Source organism: Vulpes lagopus, chromosome 3 (assembly GCF_018345385.1).
Source record: "Vulpes lagopus strain Blue_001 chromosome 3, ASM1834538v1, whole genome shotgun sequence".
Lineage (NCBI taxonomy): Eukaryota > Metazoa > Chordata > Mammalia > Carnivora > Canidae > Vulpes > Vulpes lagopus.
Genome location: NC_054826.1, coordinates 69,446,667 through 69,467,299, shown reverse-complemented (window position 1 = coordinate 69,467,299; position 20,633 = coordinate 69,446,667). Strand labels below are relative to the sequence as shown.

Genomic DNA, 20,633 nt, shown 5'->3' with positions numbered 1-20,633 from the left:
TCCAACAAACGACTCCAGGACTAGATGCTTTCACAGGCAAATTTTACCAAATATTTAAAGAGTTATACCTATTCTTCTCAAACTATTCTAAAACATAGAAAATGAAGGAAAACTTCCAAATTCATTCTATGAGGCCATATCAAAACCAGATAAAGACACCACAAAAAAAAAAAAAAAAAAACAGAGAGAACTACAGGCTGATATCTCTGATGAACATAGATGGAAAAATCTTCAACAAAAACTAGCAAACCGTATCCAACAACACATTTTAAAAAGCATACACTACAATCAAGTGTGATTTATTCTTGGGATGCAAGGGTGGTTCAATACTCATAAATCAATCAACATGATATACCACATTAATAAAAGAAAGGATAAGAACCATATGATCAATAGATGCAGAAAAAGCATTTGAAAAGTACATCTATTCATGACAAAAACTCTCAACAAAGTAGGTCTAAAGGAAACATACCCTGACATAATAAAGGCTATCTATGAAAAATCCACCACTAACATCAACCTTGATGGGGAAAAACTGAGAGGTCAAGAACAAGATAGGGATGTGCACTCTCACTATTACTATTTAGCATAGTACTGGAAGTCTTAGCCTCAGCAATCAGATAACAGAAAGACATAAAAGGCACTCAAATCACTAAGGAAGAAGAAAAACTTTCACTATTTGCAGATGACATGATACTCTATAAAGAAAACCCGAAGAAAAAGGAAAGAGAACTCGAAAGACTCCACCAAAAAACTACTAGAACTGATAAATGATTCAGTAAAGTCATAACTACAGAATCAATGTGTAGAAATCTGTTGCATTCCTATATGCCAATAATGATGCAGCAGAAAGAGAAATTTAAAAAAAAACACTCCATCAAACTCCAATAAAAAAGTATACAAAAAAAAGAAAAAAGAAAAGAAAACCACTCCATTTACAATTGCACCAAAAACAATAGAATATCTAGGATAAAGTTAGGTGAAAAAGAGGTGGAAGACCTGTACTCTGAAAACTATAATATAAACACTGATGAGGGCACCTGGGTCACTCAGTCAGTTAAGCATCATTCTTCAGCTCAGATCATGATCCCAGGGTTCTGGGATTGAGCTCCATGTTGGGCTTCCTGCTCAGCAGGGAGTCTGCTTCTCCCTCTCCCTCTGTTCATTCTCTCTCTCTCTCCCTCTTTCAAATTAATTAATTAATTAATTAATATAAATAAAATCTTTTTTATCTCTCTCTTTCAAATAAATAAATAAATATAAATAAATAAATAATATCTTTTTAAAAAAACACTGATGAAAGAAATTCATGATGACACAAAGAAATGGAAAGACATTCCATGCCCATGGGTTGGAAGAACAGATATTATTAAAATGTCTATACCACCCAAAACAATCTATACATTTAATACTATCCCTATCAAAATACCAATGGCATGTTTCATAGAAGTAACAATCCTAAAATTTGTATGGAGCCACAAAAGACCCTGAATAGCCAAAGTAATCTTGAAAAAGAAAAAAGAAAACAAAACTGGAAGTATCACAATTCCAGACTTCAATTTATATTGCAAAGCTGTAGTAATCAAAACAATATGGTACTGGCACAAAAATAGGTACATAGATCAATGGAACAGAATAGAAAATCCAGAAATAAAACCACAATTATACGGTCAGTTAGTCTTCAACAAAGCAGGAAAGAAAATCCAATGGGAAAAAGAGTCTCTTTGACAAATAGTGAGAAAACTGGACAGCTACATGCAAAAGAATGTAACTGAGCCAATTTTTTATACCATACACAAAAATTAACTCAAAATGAATTAAACACCTAAATGTGAGACTTGAAACCATAAAAATCCTTGCAAAGAGCACAAGCAATAATTTCTCTGATATTGGCCGTAGCAACATTGTTCTAGATATGTCTCCTAAAGCACAGGAAACAAAAAGCAAAAATAAACTACTAGGACTACATCAAAATAAAAAGTTCCTGCATAGCAAAGAAAGCCATCAACAAAGCTAAAAGGCAACCTATGGAATGGGTTAAAATGTTTGCAAATGACATATCTGATAAAGGATTAGTATCCAAAATAAAGAACTGATATAACTCAATACACACACAAAAGAAAATCCAATTTAAAAACAGGCAGAAGACATACGTATGGCCAACAGACACATGAAAAAATGTTCAACATCCCTCATCATCAGGGAAATACAAATCAAGACCACAATGAGATGTCACCTCACGCCTGTCAAAATGGCTAATATCAAAAATACAAGAAACAACAAGTGTTGGCAAGGATGTAGAGAAAAAGGAACCCTTGTGCAGTTGGTAGGAATTCAAACTGGTGGAATCACTATGAAAAACAATATAAAGTTTCCTCAGAAAGTTAAAAATAGGGCTACTCTACAATCCAGTAATCTCACTACTGGGTATTTACCAAAAAAAGTTCATTTTACCCAACTAATTCAAAGGGACACATGCATTCCCATGTTTACTGCAGCATTATTTACAGTAGCCAAATTCTGGAAACAGGCCAATTGTCCATCAACAGATGAATGGATAAAGAAGGTGTACACACACACACACACCTACACACATCAGAATATTATTCAGCCATCAAAAAGAACAGAATCTTACTATTTGCAACAATGTGGATGGAGCTAGAGAGTATAATGCTAAGTGAAATAAGTCAGTCAAAGAAAGACAACTACCATGTGATTTCACTCACATGTGGAAGTTAAGAAAAATAACAAACAAGCAAAGAAAAAAAAAGAAAGAAAGAGAAACAAACCAAGAAACATACTCTTAACTATAGAGAACAAACAGATGGTTACCAGAAGGGAGGTGGATACAGCAATCTCACTTCTAGATATCTACTCCAAAAATAAAAAATAATGTATGCCCAAAGCAATTCATTGCAATTGATTTCAAGTAACTTTAAAACACAATATTTTTACTCTAATCCCTACAGGGATATCCTCTAAGACAAAAAGAATGGCAAAGTAATCTTAAACTGCATTTAGTATTCTTATTAAATACATGTATTATAGTCTTATAAATTCTTACTACATATATGTACACATTCATATAAATTTATGTATGTACATATACACATTAAGATAAAGCAAATAATTCATGCTATTAGGAAATAAGAATTCTAGCATAAAAAAAGAGATACAAATAAAATCAGAAAATTTACATGAAAACCTGTGATCTTATACTGAATTGAAATTATCAGTATGATCTTATTTATATATTTCTCTCTTCCCCAAAAATATCTATTTCCTAGCTCTGTTCACAAAATAAAAAGGCAGGGATGCCTGAGTGGCTCAGTGGTTGGGCTTCTGCCTTTGTCTCAGGGCCTGATCCTGGGGTCTGGGGATAGAGTCCCACATCGGGCTCTCTGTGGGGTGTCTGCCTCTCCCTCTGCCTGTGTCTCTGCTTTTTTCTATGACCCTCATGAGTGAATAAATAAAATATTAAATAAATAAATAAATAGACAATGGCAGTGGCAATAGCAACCCTGTGCATAAACTGTGTTCCCTAAATACTATTTCCCACTAAAAGGACCTAGGCCACTCAATAGGAAGACTGGTTGAAGATCTGGGTCAGGAAATATATAAAATCAGCCTAAAACATCTTCTTATGCTAGAACACAAAAACCACTTGGATTTGTCAAGAGGTTCAGGATCCAATTTAAAGGGATTCTTACTGGCCAAAAGTGGAAAATTTGGGGATCAAAAGAATAAAGATTGCAATACATAAAAACGTATATAAAAATCAGCTCAAAAAACAAAAACTCACTAGCCACCTTTCAAAGTTGATAGGACACCATCCTATTCCTCTGAAAATTGATAAAGAATTGGAAATAATCAAGTATTTCCCTGATTTTTCTGTCATGAACTATACTTGAGAGGAATATTCTAAAATTCTTTATAGAATAATCTCAACCAATAAACCTAAAGAATTACAGAATGCTAAAATCACCATTTACTACCCTTTAAAAAAATAATAGATCTAGAAAATGATCATCAATAAAAGCTAAAATTATTAGATGAAGGATTAATAGTGAACTTTGAGAATCAGGCTTACAGAGGCTAAACATGCTGATCAAATTTAACATCACCAAAAGTGACAAAATCCAGACCCCATGCTTCCTGACATGACACAATAGGAAGTACACCACATCATCTATACAGCATTCTTGCCAAAAGAGTTAAAACTAAATCTAATCGAGCCTTGTGCAGATCTAACAACCACCTCATTGGAAAGAGGAATGTGTTAAGCGACATCAAATGCTGCAATCACCCAAATCCAGAATGTGAGAAATACTGTAAGACAAAATGACTTAGTTTCTTCAACTCATAGATAACACAGAAAAGAGGGAAAGCTATTACAAATTAAAAGATATGTTATTAACAACCATATGTGTCAAACCTGAATTCTGATTCTAAAATCCTACTATATCAGGAAGGGAGACAGAACATAAAGACTCCTAACTCGGGGAAACGAACTAGGGGTGGTGGAAGGGGAGGAGGGCGGGTGTTGGAGGGGAATGGGTGACGGGCACTGAGGTGGACACTTGACGGGATGAGCACTGGGTGTTTTTCTGTATGTTGGTAAATTAAACACCAATAAAAGTTAATTAATTAAAATCCTACTATAAAAATACATTTTTAAACAATTAAAATTGGACAGACAGGTTATTTGATATTAAAGAGTTACTGTTAATTTTATGGGCATAATAATATGATGATTATGTTTTCTTAAATCCTCAAATATTAGACACAAGATTAACATGGACAATTTATTTTCAACAAAGGTGCCAACATAGTGCACTGGAGGAAAGACAGTTTTTTCAACAATGGTACTGAAATAATTGGACATCCTACATAAAACAGGAACCTCAACCCTTTCTTTACACCATATATGAAAATTTACTTGAAATAGATCATAGAGCTCAAGATAAGACAAAGCTATCAAACTTCTTAAAGAAAACATAGGAGAAAACCTTTGTAACCTTGGGTTAAGCAAAGGTTTCTAAAGCGCAACACCAAAAGCATGATCCATAAAAGAAAATACTGAGAAATTGGACTTCAGCAAAATTTAAAACTGTTGCTCTTTAAAAGACAGTGTTAGGAAAATGAAAAGGTAAGCCATAGACTGATCACAGTATTTTTAAAACTCATATATGATAAAAGTCTTATATACAGAAAATATGAAGAATCCAACTCAATTTCTCAAAATGGACAAAACATTTGAAAAGACACTTCATGGGCGCCTGGGTGGCTCAGTGGTTGTGTCTGCCTTTGGCTCTGGACAAGATCCCACGGTCCTGGGATTGAGTCCCTCATCGGGCTTTCCGCAGGGAGCCTGCTTCTCCCTCTGCCTATGTTTCTGCCTTGCTGTGTATGCCTCTCATGAATAAGTAAATAAACTCTTTAAAAAAAAAAAAATGAAAAGACACTTCACCAAAGAAGATAAATAAGTGGTAATTAAGCACATGAAAAATGTTCAATATCATCAGTCACTAGAGAAATGCAAATTAAAGCCACAATATATACTACTATACACCTACTAGAATGACTAAAATTAAAAAAGACAACAGGGGAGCCTGAGTGGCTTAGTCGGTTGGGCATCTGCCTTCAGCTCAGGTCCTTATCCCAGGTCCTGGGATCCAGCCCTGCAACAAGCTCCCTGCTCAGTAGAGAGTATGCTTCTCCTTCCTCCTCTGCCCCTTCACCCACTTGTGTTCTCCTCTCTCTCTCTCAAATAAATAAATAAAATATTTTTTAATTGGGTTAAATTAAAAAGACTATCAATACCCAAGCTAGTAAAGATGAGAAGCAACTTGAAATCCCACACATTGCTAGTGAAAACAAAAAGTGGTAGTTTCCTACAAAGTTAAACATATACCCACTCTATGATCTAGCAATTACATTATTTAGATATTTCCCCAAGAAAAAATGAAAACATATGCCCACTTAGAGGTCTATTCACAAATATTCATGATAGCCTTATTCATAATAGTCAAAAACTTAAAACCTCAAATTTCCATCAACAAATGACAAAACAACTTTGTAATGCAATCATACCATCACATTGCATGCAAGGAAAAAGCAAACTACTGATAAAGGCAACAACATGTATATCTCTCAAAGGCATTATGCTAAGTGAACGAATCAGACAAAATAAGTCACATGATTATACTTACAGGACATTCTCAACTTCTCTGGTACATTACTCAGTTTATTTAATGCCTAACCTCTTTAACTTCTTTTCTTTTTAACACTTTTTATTTATTTATTTGAGAGAGAAAGAGAAGCAGAAGAGGCAGAGGGAGAGGGAGAGAGAATCTCAAGTAGACTACATGCTGAGCTTGGAGCCTGACGCAAGGCTCAATCTCACAACACTGAGACGATGACCTAAGCCAAAACCAAGAGTTGGCCACTTGACTGACTGAGCCATCGAGATGCCCTGACCCTCTTTAACTTCCTAATAATATTTGCTTCATAGCCTGCAAGCCTGTTTATTGTCCATTTGTCCTCAATGTCATCCTGTGTACCTGATGTGGTATGTGTACGATTTATAATTTTTTCTTGAAATAACTACCTCAAACTAGCATATATGTTTATAGTACAAAACTACAAAAACAAAAGCTTTGAGTATTTTCTTTGTTTTTTCACTGTGCCTTAAAAAATTATCATTTATTTACCTTATTTTTTAACAACAGAATTTTTTTTAAAAAAGAGCGAAATGATTGTCCCTGACTCAACATGTTAATTTATGACGATATCAGTAAAGATACTTAGCAAAATTTTTTTTTTTTTCAAAATTTTAATTACTACATTTATGTTCTTTTTCAGTACTGCTAGGTAATAGCAATGAGTTTGCAAGCTTGTTCACTTATACAAGCTGGGTTTAATATGGTGTGCAGTACGGAGCCCAAGGTCTCCAACTATATTTTGAGTATTTGTATTTTGAGTTGTATTTTGTATTTTGAGTATTTAAAGATCAAATAACATTAAGAAGTTCTGTCTCTGAACTTCTTCCTCCTAATCAAAAACTTATTTCCCAGTTAGATTGATTCAGTTAATTTTGACCTAAGTTGAAATTCAGGTTAAATTCATCACTAAATTGGAAGAGTGAAAGGAATGAAACTAGCTAATCTCATTTAAAACAATCTATTAAAAAAATACTAGGACAAGATTCATAGACTCACACAAAATTGCCAAATATATTTTACTTTAAACATTGGCTTGATCATGTCTATTTTAATATGTAAATATTTTACCTTATTTAGATAAATTCTTGGTGTTTCTAAAAACGTAAGCCTCTTGAATCTTTCTCCTGAATTGAGTGACAGACCGAATCTTTTTCTGCTCCTAGAAACTTGGAGCCATACTTAGGCCCACATAAATCAGTGTGTGGGTTAAAAGGGCAGCAGTTCTCCACTTTTTTTTTTCCCACCAAAACACAGTGACATTTAAAGCGTATTTAATATTCACTGTCCAACATACTCTGCTCACTCTGAACTGCCACCTGCAGTAAGGAAGACCTCTGGTTTGCATGAAATACCCGCATAAGATTTCCGTAACCCTGAATTTTCTCTCCAATCAATCAGTAATACACAAGTGTCATAAAACCATAGTCAAAACTACTGCGGTTTTTTGCCTTATTCTTGACTCTGTTTTACATTCTTATGCTTGTTTTCCTTTCTTCTTTCACTCCACTTTTAATTTGTGCTATCTTGAGTTTCATATAGCCTTATAAGTCACCTTAAATCCTTTCTAGAAGAAGGAATAAATAAATCATCATTCCATGTATCTGCAAAAGCAATCTTTTCTTGTTTACATTAGATAAAGCCTTAAAACTTAACTCCTTGCTGCCTCTCAACTACTCTCTACCATATTGAACATGGAACTATCAAAATCCAAGTTCCTTCCTTTTTGCTTTTATCAATGTTGTTTGAAGATATTAAAGGCTACATACAAAAAAATACAGGAAAAACATCCATGCGCAAGTTAAGTTTAGAGGCCCATGACAGAAATTAAATTGTTTGCACAAATAAAGAAACTGCTTGCTACACAACTTTAATGTGTAAAGAATGTAAAGCTTCCAGTTCCTTGCATATATGGTTACTCAAATAGTAATAGCTCAGTTACACAGCAAGAATTTTTAAGTGCTCTGATGTAACACTACTATATTTTGGGCATTGGCACATGAGCATTCATTTTAGCGCTATTTTTAAAATCACTAATAAACACTCCAAATAGCAGAACTGAGCCTCTGCTCAATTGAGTCCGCCTGAGTTGTTGTGAAAGAAAAAACGTCTAAAAGAATCATATTTTTATCTAAATCTGAAATGCCTCCTAATCTATTTGAAAAAGTAGGCATTTATAAAATTGGAGCTTTCATAAAGTAGTTTAGAGTTTAGTGTTATTATGAGAAAAATTAGTTATAAAAGCAATAAATGCATAGCAGAGTAGCTTCTATTCATTCCATTTTATAGAAATAATGTCCTTTTATTTCCCCCAAAGTTATCTAACCAAGCAACAGATAATCTATTATTATAGGATTTGCCTTACACAGCAAAATTTGATCTTAAAAAGTTTGACACTTCACTCACCTAATGCAGGACAGAGTATTGCCCATACACAGATACTAAGTCAATTGTCTAAGCAATTTCTTGTACTTAGAAATTCAGTGCCACTATTACAGCTCACAATTTGGCTTATGATGCATCTGTAAGCAAAGAGCCTGACAAGCACCCTAGTGTATTTCAGGATGACTGACAGGACACAGTGGCTCAAGCAGAAAGGGGGGATGGGTGCTCTTAAAGCAATACACTAATGAAGACCGACATCAAACAGCAGAATCAGACTTAAAATTATATTTTTCAAATCTGCAATGAAATAATGATATATTGTCCAGTATAAGCTTTTAAACATAACTTTTGTGTGCATTACGTTCCCAAAATATTGTAAATTCCAAAGCAGCTTTAAATTTTTTATTTGAAAGAAAAAATGTGAAACAGACATGCTATATGATACCTCCTGGAACTTATCAAACTTCTAAATGACTTAAGAATATTTCAATTATTTTAAGCAGAAATTAAGTCAGGGTACCTGGAGAAAAGTAGTTCTGATTCATATTTTTGCCAATCACTCTTGCAAAGTAATTTAACTGATGAAAGTAAATTAAATGTCAGAGTTACTACCAGAAATAGGGGTAGGAAAGCCCAGTAGTTTGCCCCCTGCTGTGTTCCTTTCTTATGGTCTACTTCTGTGGTTAAAAAATAGATTAAAAGGGGCACCTGGGTGGCTCAGTCAGTTAAGTGACTGCCTTTGGCTCAAGTCATGCTCCCAGGTTTCTGGGATCCAGCCCTGCCCTGCACTCTTGCTCAGCAGGGAATCTGTTTCTCTCTCCCTCTTCTTCTGCCCCTCCCCCTGCACGTGTTCTCACACTAGCTAACACTCTCTCAAATAAATAAAATCTTAAAAAAAAAAAAAAGTAGATCAAAAGATTAGGAAATTTCAATAATGGCTATTTCCATATTAGTTTCACTTCAGAAAATATTTATTTAAGGGGTACACTGGCTTCACTCTTCACGTACATAATTTTTTCTATATTATTTTACAACACTCTGCATTGCTCAATCCTTTTTTATAGCAATCATTCCTATTAGGAAAAAAAAAAAGGGCTACTCATTTTTAAACGCAATCCCTAATTTAGCCAGCAGAGGGTATCACTTGATTCAGAAAGTCCACAATATTGCCTCCAATGACATTTATTTTTATACTTGAACTACAAACTGGGACACACCATCTCAACTTTCCTTATTAAATGTGTTTAGAAATATCCCATTTTATTCTTAATTTTCACATAGCCTATGTTAATGTTTAGTACTTCTCATCTCTGACAAAGTCTACCATTATTTCTTCCTCTCCCAGCTCACTACCATCCAAATGGTAGTGAAAGAAAGGCTAAGAAGTAGCAGAATTTGGTTCAATGATCAAAATGACTTCCACAATCCTAGATTTTTTTTTGGGGGGGGAGGAAGCAAGCAAAGAAACAAAGTTTTACATAAAGATTCCAAGTCCCTTTAGAAAATCTAAAACAAATGCCAAAGAAAATAAAACTACACTATAATACAAAATAATTTCTCTTCAAATTTACATATACAGTTGTAAACTGTTTAATATTTTCTAAATGCTTTGTTTGGTATTTGCTATTTGTCCATTATATATTAGGAGCCACAGGCTAACTTTAGAAGACAGGGTTCCTGTTATCACAACATTATTATATTTCTCATGAGCATACAATGTTATGACTAACAATGTGTTCATGCAAGCTACAAATTCTTTTTTACAAATTCAATTTGGAATAGCATGAACATTGATTTGCCTGATTTACTCTAAAAATAAAGATTTTATAATCTAAATAGCCAAAATCATTAACTACCACAAATTTATCTTGACTGAAGATAAAAATTTTCTATGCTTCTCTTAAGCTATTGTCACAAACATTAAGTTTACTAAGTTAACTTGGTAAAAATAAAACAGATCTAAAGGCTCAAAGAGTGATCTCTCTTTTCATGCTCCTGGACTTACCACTAATGATACATGCTTTATGCCCAAGTATTAAATTTTACAAAGAAAAAAGAAATAATCATTCTCTTCCTCAATTGTCATTCAAAATAGGAAATTATAGTTTCTTTTCCTTTAAAAGAAAATTCTGTTTCTGATAATGAAAGCAACTGCTGAGTTCCTTACTCTATAAAATCATTTTTAGTAACTGAATGGGGCAGTTTCTTTCCTCATATAATAACTAATGGTAGCCATGTAAAAATCATCTTTTATACTTGGAAATAAAGTATAACATCTCTTCAACTTCTATGGGTTCTTCCAAGAAATTTTGTATCTTTAATTTTCTGAACTGATACATTCCCTATAATATAAAAGAGATACTTAGAATTACTTCTCAAATTAACTTATAAGCTATGCCTCCATAAGAAAACTGAAAAGTCAGTTTTGCAAGTAATTTACTTGTCATTTTTGCCAATCTAAAAACATCCAATTTTAGAATATACAGATAACGGACATCTAACTACCTAATTTTGTTTTCATCTAACTACCTAATTTCATCTAATCACTTTACTTTCCAACTGTCAGTTTGGTTCCTGACACAGGCTCTCCTGAAGTATGCTTCAATCAGCAATTTTTGGTTTCCCTGAGTGCCTTAGGAACCTACATCTAAAGGCCTTGTTAGCCGCAATTCTATTTGTGGCTAAAAAAAATTTTTCAGCAACAATGCATGCAGCAGGGGGACATTGAATAACTAGTGAATAGATACTATTTTAAATAATCCTTTTTACTTTTAGCAAAAATGCCTCCATACATTTTATGTTCTATTTGAATTTTCAATACACTTTTTATATATTTTATTTTCTGTGGGTTTTTTTAATATATTTCATTTTATATTGAAAGCTACTTACTGATTCCCTAAACTACTGCAGTGGGCTCATAACAGATAATATTCACACCAATGAGAAAGCTCTGACTCCGACACACATTAGGTAGGATGAGTCTGAGGTCTAAGTGGCATGTGCAAAAATGGGTAATATCGAATGGGCACCTGAAATGCAGAATCTTGAAGCCCAGGAGAAATATTAAGCTTAGAAAAAGAGATATGGTAACTATGCATCCATGTTATGCCCTAAACCATGAGACTAAATGAGTTCTTCCAAGGTTCAGAGAAGAGGAAGATAAGGCAGCCAAGGATAGTACTTTGCAAAACAAGTGCCCATTAGGAATAGGAAGAGAAGGTGAGAAATGAAAAGAACAAGCAGAAACATGAGAAAACCGGGTTCAAATTCAAGGTCTACTTTGCTTGCTGATGTCTATGTTGATCACTTTTATTCTGTTTTTCCCATGTCGTGAAATGAGACCTACAACGTTGCTATGAAGAACTGCTTATAAAAATTAGCCACAGGGACACCTGGGTGGCTCAGTGGTTGAGCGTCTGCCTTCGGCTCAGGTCATGATCTCAGGGTCCTGGGATCGAGTCTTGCATCAGGCTTCTCACAGGGAGCCTGCCTCTCCCTCTGCCTGTGTCTCTGCCTCTCTCTCTCTGTGTGTGTCTCTCATGAATAAATAAATAAAATCGTTTTTTTAATTAGTCACAGAATCTAATGGAGTGCTATGCACAGTGTTAAATAATCACTGATTATTGTTATTATGTGGAAGATACTTCCCTTTTTGTGGAATTTTACTTTTCCAAAGCAAAATGCCATTGAGTCTTAGAAGGCTGCTGTGAGAGATAGCAAACAAATTGCTATCTGATGTCAAAATGGATGAAGAATCATTAAGTCTACGCATTTTTATTTAGCAAATTGAATCCATTTCACCAAGGGAAGTCATCTACCCCGTCCATGATGGTAATTTATAATTAGGTAGTAAGGAAACATATTCCAAAATGGAAGAGCTTAAGCTCTGCTTCCAAAGTTGTAACAAATTCTAAATAAAGAAAAAAGAAGAGTACATTAACACATATTAATAAAGGATCTATTTAGAGAATTAGACACGGGATGGTGAAAGGACAGAATACTGAACTAAAAGCAAAAGAACAACAATAAGTAAAAAATAGAAACCTCTAGTGTCTTGTTCCCATGTAAGACTTATGGAATTGGGCCAGGACACTTCATTCCAAAGCAGACAGCATCACTGGCTGAGGCTGCATTAGAGCAAGGGGAAGGAAATCCTTTCTCCCACTCTGCTTCCAAAGATAATAACAGAAAACTAGAGAATGATGGATTTCACTACCAAGAGGACATGTTTATTTTACTCATGTCCCCCACTGGCTCTCTAAAAGTCAAATATACTAATTTTGCATTGTAGAGCAAAAGAAATATATGTACAAAGACAATCAATTTTGCAAGACTCATAATATCCCTAAATTGTCCAAAGAACACCTGCTATATTCACTAAGCTTAAACGATACCAACATTCCTATCAGGCCTCCAATTGTACTGAAAAGAATAAGGCTTATCACAGAGGAGGGTAAAATAATTAAACTCCATCATAAGCATAGTGATTCACATTTCTGCAACTCTAAATATTAATAACCATGCCCAACAGTCTGAGTAACTCACACATTCATGTCCCAAACCATCCCAGCCTTCTTTCTCCTGGATCTTACAACCACAGAATTAGGTTGACACAATTAATCATGCTCCACAGATAAAGTTCAACTGATGGAACTAGTCTATGAAAAGCCTGTTTTATTTTATTTTTTGTAGTCATATTCTACATCCCTTGCTTCAGTTCCATTCCCCTCCTCCCTTCCTACAGGTATCCACTGTGTAATAGTTAATGGTTACCTTCCTAATCAACTTTCTATAACTCTTCTGATGTACATGTTTACAATGATATATAGCTTTATGTGTGTATGGACTCTCAAATTTTCAGTGTTGGACTTCCTCTCTCTACATCTCTCTCTCTCTTTTCATTGCTCTCTCTCTCTGTTTCTGTCTCTCTCTCTCCCCCTCTCTGTTTTTATGTTTCTGTCTGTCTGTGTCTGTGTCTCTGTCTCTTCCTGTCCCAACATTATGCTTTCATGGTCTATCATGTTGAACTACATATATGTGTTAAACACCACACGTTTGCACAAGCAACATAAGTCTCCCTTGCCTTTCATAGCTTTGGAAGCAGAACATTAGATTTCCCAGACTTCTCTGCATCTCAGAATGGCATGTGAGAATAGCATGCCAACAAGGTATAGCAGATAGACCTCTGCTGAGATGTCTTCTGGCAAAGCTTTTTCTTTCCCTATAAAAAGGAAATCAGATAATGTTGCTATGACCCTTCTCCCCTCCTTCTGTCTCTGATATGATGCCTGGATATGATGCAAAGCTAAGAAGGAAAGATGACAGAGCAAAAGTACAGAAAGAGCTCAGGTCCGTCATCAGCTCTGAACCTACAGACTCCTTGTTATTTGAGAAAAATTAGTTCCCAATTCATATAATTGATTTACTTTATTTTCCACGTGTAGAATTCTATCAGATGTATTTATAGCGTATTTATCTGTCCATATCTCTATTCAAGAACATTCAGGTACTATCCAACTCTTTGTTATGGTAAATAACACTATAATAGACATTCTCATACATGCTTCTTTGTATAGATATGCAAGAGTCCCTCTAATGCATACACTCTATTATGGGCTGAAGTTCATCCTCCCCAAAATTCATGTCTGTAATTCTGACTCTCTATTCTTTAGAGTATGACTGTATCTAGAACTAGAGCCTTAGAAGATGTGATTAAGTTAATATGAGGCCACTGGGGTGGGGCCTAATCCAATAGGATTGGTGCCCTTATAAAAAGAGATTAGGACAGACACCCAAAGGGGGATAATCATGTTATTGCAAGAAGATAGCCATTGATAAGCCAAGTAGAGAGACCCCAAACTCGCCAACACCTTGACCTTGGACCTTTAGCCTTTAGACTACAAAAAAATAAATTTCTATTGTTTAACCAGTCTTTGATACTTTGTTATGGCAGCCCTAGCAGACTAATACAATTCAAAGTAGAATTTCTGGGTCAGAATGCATTTGAGCATTTAATTTCAACAAATATTACCAAATTGGTCTTTCAAAACAACACCACCAGCAGAATATGTTGGTTCACGTGTTCCCATCTCGTCCCCAGAACAAGATATTGTATGACATTTCAACTCCTGCCAACACAAGAAGTACAAAAGTGGATCTGATTGTTGTTTTAACTTAACTGCATTTTTGATTACCAATGTCACTGGTGATCTGTTTTGGGCTGACGAGCCAGCCATTCAAGTATCCCTTCTGTGAACTGCTTACCAGTACTTTTTACCCCTTTTTCTCACAGGCTGCCTGTTTTTCCTCACTGATTTCTAAGAATTCCCTATATATTCTATAGAAAATTCATTTGCCAGTAATAGTCTTTGAAAATACCCTCTCCCGGGGATCTCTGGGAGGCACAGCGGTTTAGCGCCTGCCTTCGGCCCAGGGCGTGATCCTAGAGACCCAGGATCGAATCCCACGTCGGGCTCCCGGTGCATGGAGCCTGCTTCTCCCTCTGCCTGTGTCTCTGCCTCTCTCTCTGTCTTTCTCTGTATGACTATCATAAATAAATAAAAATTAAAAAAAAAGAAAATACCCTCTCCCTGCTTAATATGTGTCTCTTTGTATCCATAAACATTCCACCATCTGTATATGAAAGTTCCATCTTCTTCACATCTTTACAGATACCAGGTGATTACCATACATTAATTTCTACCAATATAATAAGTATAAGGTGCCCCATCATTATTTTAATCTGTATTTACCTAGTAACTAGTGAAACAAGCTAAATACCTTTTCATTTATTTACTGGTCATTCCAATATTCTCTTCTCTGAATTACTTTTTCCCTTATCATTAACCTATTTCTCTATTGTTCTTTTCCTTATTAACTTTTTAAGAATTCTTTATAAAATCTTTCACTAAACCATTTTTGTTTAATGATCTATGAGTTGCAATTTCCATATTAATACCACATGACAAAATACCCTACAGCTCAGTGGCACAAAACAACATTTATTCTCTCTTGTGCATTTTTAGGTTGGCTGGTGGTTAGGTTGGCTAATCCATGACGGGCCTGGCTGGGCTTACTCCAAGATCCAGTTTTGGAATCAAAATCTGTTCTACATGTTTCTCGTCCTCCCTGGACAAGTAGGCTACCAGGAGCATGTTCTTCCCATGGCAACAACAAAAATACAGAAGGGCAAGTGGAAAAATACAAACTAAAACTACTTCCCAATTGCCAGACTGACAGGGAATCCAGTATCTCTCTAATCCCTCAAATTGTTCAAGAACTCCAGGAGTCTCTTGACCCCCATATCTCAGAGACAGAAAACTAGAGAATATGATTAGAATACAGATGGGCCCTGTTGAAAGCTGCTAGCGTTCTGCTTCCAGCACACACTTCACTGACGAAAATTGATCCCCTGAAGTCCAGTGTGACCTTTTCGCCTGCTGCATTCTTGCCTTTGCTGCTACCATTACTAACATTGGCCACAGTGATTCTTCAAGAAAGAACCAGCCTGCTCTCTCAGAGGTATGGAATGACATCCATGCTTAGACCTTCAATTTGCCAAACAGTGGTTGAGTCAGGAAGGCCTCCTTCTGCTTCATCACCCACAAGCCCAAACAGCCTCTCCCACCAGGTCATGCAGGCCACAAAAAGCATTCTTAGTGTAAGCTCTCTAATGTTCTTTCTTACCAAGTCCTTTCTTATCCAGGACCAGCTCAACCCATTAAGAAGTTTCTATAATGAATACACTATAAAAGAAAGAAGTCCAGGTCTTCATTCTTTTCCTCTCTGAAGGCCCCTGGACTCTTTACAAATTTCTCCAGTCCTCCAGTTTTGACCAGCCCTGCAGGTGAAGGAAGACTGGAAAGGACAACTTTATCAAACCAGAAAAAGACATTCTTACACCAGTACCTTAGACACAAAAGGATAAATATCTCATAATGATCTGCAAACACTGGAGGAACCTTATGGTTGCTGAATAAAAATACAAAATTCCCAGTTAACTTTGAATTTCAGATAAACAATGAATGGTTTTCCAGCATAAGTATGCAATATTTGAGACATATTTATACTTTAAAAAAATACTGCTTGTTTACCTGAAATTCAAATCTGTGTGTCTTGTATTTTGCTAAATCTGGTCACTCTAATTTCCATATTTCATGAATGGGACAAATTGTGGGGAGGGGCAACTAAAACTCTCTTGTACCTCAATTTAAAGCAGCCACAGAACCAGAAGCTCACATCCTGACATCCTATCAGAGAACTGAGGTTGACAGAGCCAACCGAAAAAAAAAAACAGTTCTTGACCCCATTACTGCACAGGAGCTGATTTTTAGTTAGCCAAATGTGATTCCTGGTTACCTCCCAGCAATACATCTCTAAATACACTCTGCTGGAAGATCTTAGTTCCCAGAAATGCAATATGGGATACAAGGAGACAAAGGAAGAATGACATATGTTGCCCTGAGATATGACAGCCCCAACAGGAGGGGCAAAGACACAAGAAAAACAATGGCAGAAGGATATTCTAGAGATGAGGTTTTATGCATCTCTTTTAGAAAAAGGAGTCTAAATGAATCTAATTTAATTGCTTTAAATTATCTAGGGTTAAATTCACCTCCAAATAGAGGACCAAATAATAGGAGTTGCCCAGTGGATATGTACCTCCTGTAGCCCGGAAATGTACGGAGATTTAAGAAAGACGAGATTTAAAATTTAAGTGAGAAATTCTGTAATTCAAAGTTGATAGTGATGAAGCTCGAAGAAGATATACATATCTCCCTTATGACAAACACCAAATAAATCTCATCTTTCAAAAATAAGCAGACAGGAAAAAAATCCAAAATTAAAAGAGTATATAACATAGGAGTAAGACAATGTCTTAAAGATACCAAGGAAGGGCAGCCAGGGTGGTTCAGCAGTTTAGCGCCACCTTTGGCCCAGGGTGTGATCCTGGAGACCCAGGATTGAGTCCTGCATCAGGCTCCCTGCATGGAGCCTGCTCTTCCTTCTGCCTGTGTCTCTGCCTCTCTCCCTGTGTCTCTCATAAATTAATTAATTAATTAATTAATTAATTTAAAAAAATAAAAGATACCAAGGGAAATTATCCTTAAAACAAAATTTAGAATATATCTACACTGTGCTCTCAGTGAAATACCCAAACACATAAATTCTAGAACAGAAGTGATGTAGAGACAAAATAAAATGAAAAGAAAACTGACTCAAGTGAGAGGTCAAATAAAAAGAGACCTAGCAAAGATTTAAAACTTTTAAAAATCAGCAAAACCAAAAAGACAATAAATTAATTTTAAAAAATCACAATTGGAGAAATCACTCCTCTCCTTCATCTGCTGCCTCTCTATAAGCAAGAGAGAACTTGATCATTCAAAGAGCAAAAGAAGCAAGGAATGGAACTGCTGCCCTAGACTTAATTCTTACCAACAAAGAGAAATATGTTAGTGAAGTGAAAGTGACAGGAACCTTGGGGAAAACTGAACATATCACCTTAGAGTTCATTAGAGCCAAGGAAGAAAACACAAAGCAAATAAGACAAGTATCTTAGATTGTTTAGCAGTTCAGAGAAAATGTAAGGATGTTCCAGTCAGAGATTCTACGATGAAAGATAGCTCAAAAAATAAAGCCCACTACTGCAATTATATGACGAAAATACAGGAAAGAACATACATAAATATAACTCAGTGTGGTATAGAAAGAGCTTTCTGAAGAGCTGAGATTTTTTAAAGAACATATAAGAGAAGAAGGAAGAAAGTAAAGATAAGAATGAACATCAGTATGGTATTGGTTTATTTACAAAGTGGACTAAACCTAGGATGAGAAGAGACATGAAAAATATTCAAAACAGGGGTAGCCCCAGTGGCGCAGTGGTTTAGAGCCGCTTGCAGCCCTGCGGTGTGATCCTGGAGACCTGGGATTGAGTCCCATGTCAGGCTTCCTGTATGGAGCCTGCTTCTCCCTCTGCCTGGGTCTCTGCCCCTCTTTCTCTGTGTCTCTATGAATAAATAAAATCCTTTAAAAAATTTTTTCAAAACAATACAAAACCTTTAGGCTGTACTTGAGAAAGAACGATGAGAAAGGTACAATGCCCATTTGTCATGATATTGACAAATAACAGAGAGAAAGGAAAATCACAGTATTTTGCATTTGCTTTCATCCTGTCTACCAAGGAAAATGCTCTTTACAACAGAAAGATTGTGCCAACAGTCTTGAGAATAAATTGATAAACAAGACAAAAGACAATGAAGGACTGTGTAACTGTTTAGATCAATGTTCATTTCCAGGTGTCATCTATCCCAGTAGGGTTCTCACTCTCAGCACTAATGACATTTTGGGCTGGATAATTCTTTGTTGGGGAGGCTGTCCTGTGTGTTGTAGGATGTTTAACAGCATCCCTGGCCTCTACCCACTAAATGCCATTAGTACCAGCCTCCCACTTGTGATAACCAAAAATGTCTCCAGACATTGCCAAATGTCCCCCGGGGAGTAAAAAGGACCCTGGGTTAAGAACCACTATATTACAGAGCAGTGAAAATTTTGCATATATCATCAAAGAATTATTGTTTGCATCTTTGAGTAATCACGGTGTTGAGAACTATATCAGAAAGGTAGATTCTAAAAATTAAAACCAGTAAATTTGATATTGGTCCCCAGAAAATTTTAACACAGTATCAAAATTTTATTAATTAGAAGAGAACAATGATCTAATGATATCTTGGTATAGTTTCATTAAGAGCCACTCATACAAATGTGATTTAATTTTCTTTTCTTTTTTCTTATATCATTACTAAAGAGGGTAAATTAGTTTCATTAAAACATTTTTAAAATCTCTTATGAAATCTTTCACAAGATAAAGAAATATAAGCTGCCTCATTAACTGTTGTTCTGAGTATATATCAGTAAAACCTCTCTTGAAGGCACACTGATATGCATAAAATTTTATATGCACAAAGTAATTCTTAGATAAAGCAATGCCACTTTTGGAAATCTCAACATGTGTATAAAGATGCATGTCAAGGACTGCAGCATTGTTTGTGGTAACCAAAAAGCTAGAAACAACCTAAAAATGTGCGTCAATTAGGGACTAAATAAGTTGTCACATATTTCCTGACAGAGGGTCAGGAAAAGCCTTAGAAATATACAAAATCCAATTGGACATCATTTGCCTATCAGTGAGAAGATACTAAAAATATTTAACCAACAGCATGGCTCAGGTCCCAACCAGAGCTTAGCCTACAACTGAGTCTTAGAAGGCGCCTTTTGTGCCAACTGCTTATCTTTTAATTGCTGGGTCTAAGGAAGGTCCCAGACAAGAGGCCAAGTAGAGGAAGGCTACTAGTAGTGATGAGAAGGGATACAAAAGTACTTCATATTTTAACCCTTTGTATGGCCTTACTAGGCAATAACAGTCTTCAACTGATAAACAGAAATAACATTAAAATATTCCAGCATAGCACAGGGCAATAAATTGGTTAAATTCAACCAAGTGGCAGCTATGATAAAGAGTGAATGTATATGTACTGATATATAATGATACATTAACCTTTGTTTTAATTTGCAGCAGAAACTAATAGCAGTTTTTGGGGTCAGGGCAGGAGGAAGATTTACTTTCGTTGCACAATCCTCTATGGCAGATGCTATAGGTTTGCTAACATCCCTTCCAGCTCTGGCCCAGCTTTCCTCCTCTAGATTTCAAAAACCAAATACAGCTTGGGTGAGATTTTAAAAGGCCACAGGCATCAGACAACTCCTGGGAAAGTTGTGGTGGGGCTTCTGGTGCCGAGACCAAGAATCCAGAATGGTGGAAGCTAGCACATCTGCAGGACTGTATCTCAGGTACAGTTGGACAATTTCCCTGTTGCTTCATCTTTGGCTGTGTCTCTGGGTCTCCTAGAGAATCCACGAACTATCTAATATCATTTATGAAACTCTGTAGACTCTTGGCTGCAGTAAAGAACTGTAGCTAAGGCACTCTTTGTTAAAACTAAAAATAAATGTGTAAATTTAACTAATTCA

At 35.7% G+C, this 20,633-nt stretch overlaps 1 protein-coding gene across 7 annotated transcripts in view; it reads right to left on the bottom strand.

Annotated features, from left to right (window-relative positions):
• Positions 1-20,633, bottom strand: part of CTNNA3 (catenin alpha 3) — a 1,730,823-nt gene that overhangs the window by 1,701,353 nt on the left and 8,837 nt on the right. The window contains exon 1 of one of the 7 annotated variants that reach the window (XM_041748053.1): positions 8,628-8,707. The exons of the other annotated variants lie outside the window; for them this stretch is intronic. The gene's annotated coding sequence lies outside the window, so the exon portion shown is untranslated. Of the gene's footprint in view, positions 1-8,627; positions 8,708-20,633 lie in introns of those variants that run through there. 7 annotated transcript variants of the gene reach the window in all.